General features: G+C 39.5%; 1 pseudogene; it reads right to left on the reverse strand.

Annotated features, from left to right (window-relative positions):
- Positions 1-3554: 3554 nt before the first annotated feature.
- LOC114906548 lies at positions 3555-3832 on the reverse strand (annotated as a pseudogene).
- Between the last annotated feature and the right edge of the window lie 2706 nt (positions 3833-6538).

Raw genomic sequence — 6538 nt, forward strand, 5'->3', positions numbered from 1 at the left:
ACTCTTCTGAACTGTGAACATGGGATGTCTTTCCATTTTTTAAGGTCTTTTTAATTTCTGTCAACAATATTTTATAGTTTTCAGAGAGTAAGTTTTGTACTTCTTTTGATAAATATATTCCCAAGTATATTATTCTTTTTAATATTATTGTAAATAAAATGTTTCCTTATTTTTTTCATTGATCCTATAGAAATATAATTGATATCTGTATATTGATCTTGTACCTTGCAACCTGGCTGAGCTCACTTATAAGTTCTAATAGTGTTTTAATGGATTCCTTAGGACTTTCTATATACAAGATCATATCATCTGCAAACAGAGATGGTTTCACTTTTTCATTTCCAATCTGAATGCCCTTTATTTCTTTTCCTTACCTAATTGCTCTAGCTCAAATTTCCAGTACAGTGTTGAATAGAAGTGGTGAGAGTAGACATCCTTGCCTTGTTTCTGATTATAGGGGGAAAGCACTCCGGTTTTCACCATTAAGTATGATGGCTAGCTGTGGGGTTTTTGTTTTTGTTTTTGTTTTTGGCTGCGTTGGGTCTTCCTTGCTGCGTGCAGGCTTTCTCTCTAGTTGCAGCAAGTGGGGGCTACTCTTTGTTGCAGTGCATGGGCTTCTCACTGTGGTGGCTTCTCTTGTTGCGGAGCACGGACTCTAGGCACACGGGCTTCAGTAGTTGTGGTGCACAGGCTTTGTTGCTCTGTGGCATGTGGGATCTTCCCGGACCAGGGCTTGAACCCATGTCCCCTGCATCGGCAGGCAGACTCTCAACCACTGCACCACCAGGGAAGCCCATGGAACTCTGATATTTTTTTAAAACAACTATAAAGGACATTATTGGGGCTATTGGGGAAATTTGAACGTGGACTATGTATTAGATGATGATAGTGTATCAGTACTAGTTTCCTGTGCATGATAATGGTATTGAGGTTATGTAGGAGAATGTCCTTGTTATTAGGAGACACGTGCTGAGTATTTAGGGATGAAGTGTCACAAATGGGTCAGCAAAAATAATGTGCATATGTGTGTATGCACGTGCATGCACATGAGAGTGTGTGTAGAGGGAGAGAAAGAAAGCAAATGTGGCAAACACTGACAATTGGTGAATTTAGGTAAACAGTATATGGGTATTCATTACACTACTAAAATTATCCATAGGCTTGAATTTTTTTAAATTAAAAGTTTTAAATGGGGCTTCCCTGGTGGCGAAGTGGTTAAGAGTCCGCCTGCCGATGCAGGGGACACGGGTTCGTGCCCCGGTCCGGGAAGATCCCACATGCCGCGGAGCGGCTGGGCCCCTGAGCCATGGCCGCTGAGCCTGCGCGTCCGGAGCCTGTGCTCCGCAACGGGAGAGGCCACAACAGTGAGAGGCCCGCGTACCAAAAAAAAAAAAAAAAAAGTTTTAAATGATCACCCTCTTATAGATGATATCTCACTTTTTCTACTTAACCCTGTAATCCATCTGGAATTTACTTTGGTGTTTGAAATGTGATATTATATATATTATGTATATAAATAATTTGAAGTTTTGTCAAAATACAAATCAGTCGGCCTAATACAATTTGTAAGGCCAACTGGCCCGAGGCAGGGGAACACAATCAGATTCACAGGTTGCATCAGACCGAAACTCTCCGGACCACCCAGTTCCAGAAACTGACCTGGGGACTTTGAACCCGGCCCAGCCTTCCCGCCTTTCGAGGGGCGGGACTAACTGTCCCCCAGGATACCCGAAAAGACCACCAAATAAGGAGTACCCTGCGCCCTCCCAGATTCACCACACCCCTTTCCCTTCTTCCCCTATAAAATCTTGCCCAACCCTCTCCCGGGTGCGACTTCTCTGGCCCCTTTCTCTCGGACCAGTGAACCTCGCCCGGGAGCGCTCCCTAATAAAGCTCACTTGAAGCTTTCCTCTGTTTCGCGGTGCCGTTTGTTAAGATCCGACCTTACACAATTCATTAGTCATTTTTTCTCGACTGTCTGATTATGTCTACTTTATCATGTAGTAAATTCTCAAATATACTAGCATATAGCTCTGGATTCTCTATTTTTCACTGATCTATGTCTGCTTTTATGCCAGCACATTAAATTTAGTTTTCAATTTAAAAATTACAAAAGCAAAACATGTAAGACAAAATAAAAATCCACTTCCACCCACTGTGAGATCTCCACTGTTAACAGTTTGGTTTGCTTTCTTCTAGATTCCGTGCCTATACAAGAAAATATACACATAATTTAAATACAGACAGCTTTTTTTAAGTTAATTCATTAATTAATTTTTGGCTGTGTTGAGTCTTCATTGCTGTGCGCGGGCTTCCTCTAGTTGCGGCGAGCGGGGGCTACTCTTCGTTGGGGTGCACGGGCTTCTCATTGTGGTGGCTTCTCTTGCTGCAGAGCACGGGCTCTAGGCGAGTGGGCTTCAGTCGTTGCAGCACGCGGGCTCAGTCGTTATGGCACACAGGCTCTAGAGCACAGTCTCAGTAGTTGTGGCACATGGGCTTAGTTGCTCCACGGCATGTGGAGTCTTCCCCAACCAGGACTCGAACCCGTGTCCCCTGCATTGGTAGGCAGATTCTTAACCACTGCGCCACCAGGGAAGTCCCCAGACAGCCTTTTAAAATACAAATATGATTATACTATACATGTTCTTCTGGGGTTTTTTTTTCTTGAAAATATATTTTGAACTGCTTTCCAGATCAGTATTCATGGGCCCCCCTCACTTTTTAAAATGGCTGCCTAGTGTTCCACAGTAGGGGTGGCCCATAATTTATTTAACCAGTCCCCTATTTATGCACAGTTATGTGGTTTCTAGTTTCTTTTCCCAGCACATTTTAAATAATGGGTGCTTTACCATATTTTAACATTTGTTAAGGCAAAACTTACTCCTTTTACAAAGTACTCCAAGCAGTTTATTTTTCAATGTGAGACAGTCATTTCACAGTCATTTCTGCTATCTTGCTTGTTTTGAAAATGAGATTTTGTTCCAAAGCGATTGATATACCGAGGCGACAATTTTAGCAGAAATCCCACTTTTGAAGCCATCCTGCCTATAGAGAGGGTGCATTCTGATTTGCTCTCTGTGAGGGTGGCCTAGGTTGCCCGACCAGGTGAGTTAAGTCTCTCTAATTCAGGGCAGAGAATTAAAGAAAATTAAAAGGCCCACTTGACTGCAGCTCTAAAGTCATGTCCACTCAACAGTTTCATCAGTAAGAATGCTGACATTTTAATCTCCATTTACTGGTCTCCTATACCTTATTTCTCAGTTGGTTAGAAATTATGAAGGGGGAAAAGGAAGCATTATGTATTGACTTCTTTAAAACCTTAACATCCACTGCTCAGGTAGTGTTAATCTCTTGTTCTTCTGGTTTTGTTTGTTTGTTTTTGTTTTTTCCAACAAAAATTAGAAGGATTTTAATATCCAAGTCTTTTAGAAAGCAAAATTAATGCAATGCAAATAAGAACATTTAACTAATAAAATTAACAACAAACCAAAGTAATTTTGTTACATAAATTAACCATTTATTATAGGCTAGCAACATTTCAAAAGGTGGTGCTTCTACTGGTCCTTCAATTCCTTCAGACTTCTGATGGCAGACTTTATTGTGACAGCAGAAGTGGTGGTGTGGTCCAAACACCACCAGCTACCGTTTTCATGCAGGAACCACAGTGCCAAATGCCCATAGCTCATCTCTTCATCTTGGTTTTGCCACCGAAGGAGCAAGTGTACTTTGCGTGCTGGCTGATTTCAATTTTCTTCACCATTTTCCTGAGGGAAGCACCGTAACGGGTCCCGTATTTACCCACGATTCCGACCTTCTTGGTGCGTTTAGCCATGTCGCCAAAACCTAGGTCCGAGCCCAGAGAGCTTTTTCTTCTGTTTATATATCTAACATAGTACTTCTTCTATAAAAGAATAATCGTATTCAGGGACTTCCCTGGCAGTCCAGTGGTTAAGACTCCATGCTTCCCATGCAGGAGGTTCAGGTATTCGATCCCTGGTTGGGAAACTAAGCTCCCACATGCCACATGGCCAAAAAAAAGAATAATCGTGTTCATATTTTTCGTATCCCCCACTAGGCCGGCCTTCTCAAGTATAAAGATCATTTTATTCTTCTAACCCCAGCACCTGGTATCTTGCTAAGTTGCTGGTCTTTATGAGGAAAGAAAAAGGATATTTCCTTTTGAATTACCTTTGAAATAAAAGCTTCGAAGTTTAATTACATTCCATCCACTAGTTGCTCATCTATATGCTTACTTATTAGCCTTTTAATAAGCTCTTAATATTAGGAATGCTAACTCTAATGAAAACCATGTTGCCCCGCATCTAGATTATGTCTCCTTAATTACAGGTTCTGCAAGTTTGCCTCATGGAGGGGAGCCCGTATGATTCAATGACCTTTGAACTAGATAAGAGAAAATGCACCCAAAGGTGGATGCTAGAGTTGGATGAACCAGCTCCTGATGAACGGGCAAAAGTATGCAGTTTCAGAGCTGAGAGCAGCGTGGGAAGAGAGAGCCCAAAAAGAAAGCAGTAAGAAGGCACAGATATACTAAAGTGTAAAAATGGAGGTGATTATAAAGGTATCTGGAAACAGTTGCTTGGAATCTGTGTGCTCATATGTTGAGACATAATATCATAGTTGGGTGAACCTGGAAGACCACAGCAATACAAGGTTCCTGCTTTGACATCTCTTACAGTGTGGTCCCATAGAAAGAGAAAATTAGTAGTCTAAAGTACATGATATGGATGCTGTGATTTAAACATCTTCTCAGGATGGGAATTCATAGTTAGATGTCAAAGAAAGGGCCAGATGAAAGGTTCTACAAGGGTTTCATTGTAGGGTAGTGGATAGTGGTGTTATTGCAGTCCAGAAATGAATCCCCCGGTTTTCAGATTAAAAAAACAAGTTTAAAAAAAATCTTTTAATTGAGGTACAGTTGACATAACATTATATTCGTTTCAGGTGTACAATGTAATGATACAACATTTGTATGTATTGCAAAATGATCACCACGATAAATCCAAGTTAACATCCATCACCACACACAGTAACAAAATTTTTTTTTCTTGTGATGAGAACTTTCAAGATCCACTCTCCTACTTTCAAATATGCAATACAGTATTATTAACTATAGTCACCATGCTGTACATTACATCCCATGACTTAGTCATTTTATAACTGGAAGTTTTACCTTTTGATCCCCTTCACGCATAAAAACAAGTCATTTTAAATTATTATACTCAAAAGAGAACCAGTCAATAGGGTCAACTTCACTAGAGCTTGACGTATAACAGAATGCCACTTATAATTTAACAATTGATATCAATTTTTCTGCCACATTTATCTCCCCTTGTCTTCTGTTCTTGAAGGTAAATTGATTTAGTCATAGAATTAAGGGAAAAAGGAATGAATTTTTAATGTAACTTTTATTGCATTTTTCCATTATAGAACACGTGCTCATTGTAGAAAATTCAGAAAATACAGAAATACATAAAGAAGAAAAATTTTAAATTATTCCAAACTCCCAAACCCTAAGAAAACCATTATTAATATTTTTGAGTATTTCCTTCCAGTCTTTTTCAGCATATGTTTATACGATTAGAATCACACTAAATATTATATCCTGCACTTTTATTCATATTGTAAAACTTTCTCCCGTTGTATGGACTGAACTGTGTTCCTCCAAAATTCACATGTTAAAGCCTTAACTCCCAGGACCTCAGAATGTTACTCTATTTGGAGATAGGGCCTTTCAAGTTAAAATGAGGCCATCAGGGTGGGCCCTAATCCAATCTGACTAGTATTCTTATAAGAGGAGATTTGGACACACCAGGGATGGGTGCACACTGAAAAATAAAGTCATGTGAGAACACAGCAAGAATGTGGTCATCTGCAAGCCAAGGAGAGAGGCTTCAGAAGAAACCAGACTTGCCAACACCTTGATTTTGGACTTCTAGCCTCTAGAACTATGATAAAATAAAAATCTATTGTTTAAGCTGCCCAGTCTGTGGTATTTTGTTATGGCAGCTCTAGTAAACTATTACCCTTAGCATTGAACATTCTTCAAAATCTACTGTAATATCCTTTTGAAGTATTCTAAAATAACTATTATGGTAAATTGATGTTGTTCTCAAATTTTCACTGTTATAAAGAATGCTTCAATGAATAGGAAATTGGATATTCTTAGATATATTTTTCATCAAATAAGAATAGTTGGATTAACTCCTGTACTGTACTCTGGAGAAAATTATGTCTGCTCTCAAGGTCAAGCCTGGTGATATACTCACAAATTCTTACTTTTGGTTCCATTATTTCTATTCTTCTCATAGAATAACAACTTTCTGGCAACCTCAAACAGATTATATTGATAATACAATTAAATGAATTCATTTTCTTTACATCGGTTACATTCCAGACTTGAGGATTAGCCTTGATACCCTCTGTTAGATCTGAGAATTACTCTGAGCTCTTCCTTAGGTTAGGGAAGATATTCAGGTTTCCCTGATAAAAATTTAGGGAATGTCCTTGCCTCGTAAGT

The sequence above is a fragment of the Monodon monoceros genome, unplaced genomic scaffold, assembly GCF_005190385.1.
Source record: "Monodon monoceros isolate NGI ecotype Baffin Bay Population unplaced genomic scaffold, NGI_Narwhal_1 Super_Scaffold_22, whole genome shotgun sequence".
Taxonomy (NCBI): Eukaryota; Metazoa; Chordata; class Mammalia; order Artiodactyla; family Monodontidae; genus Monodon; species Monodon monoceros.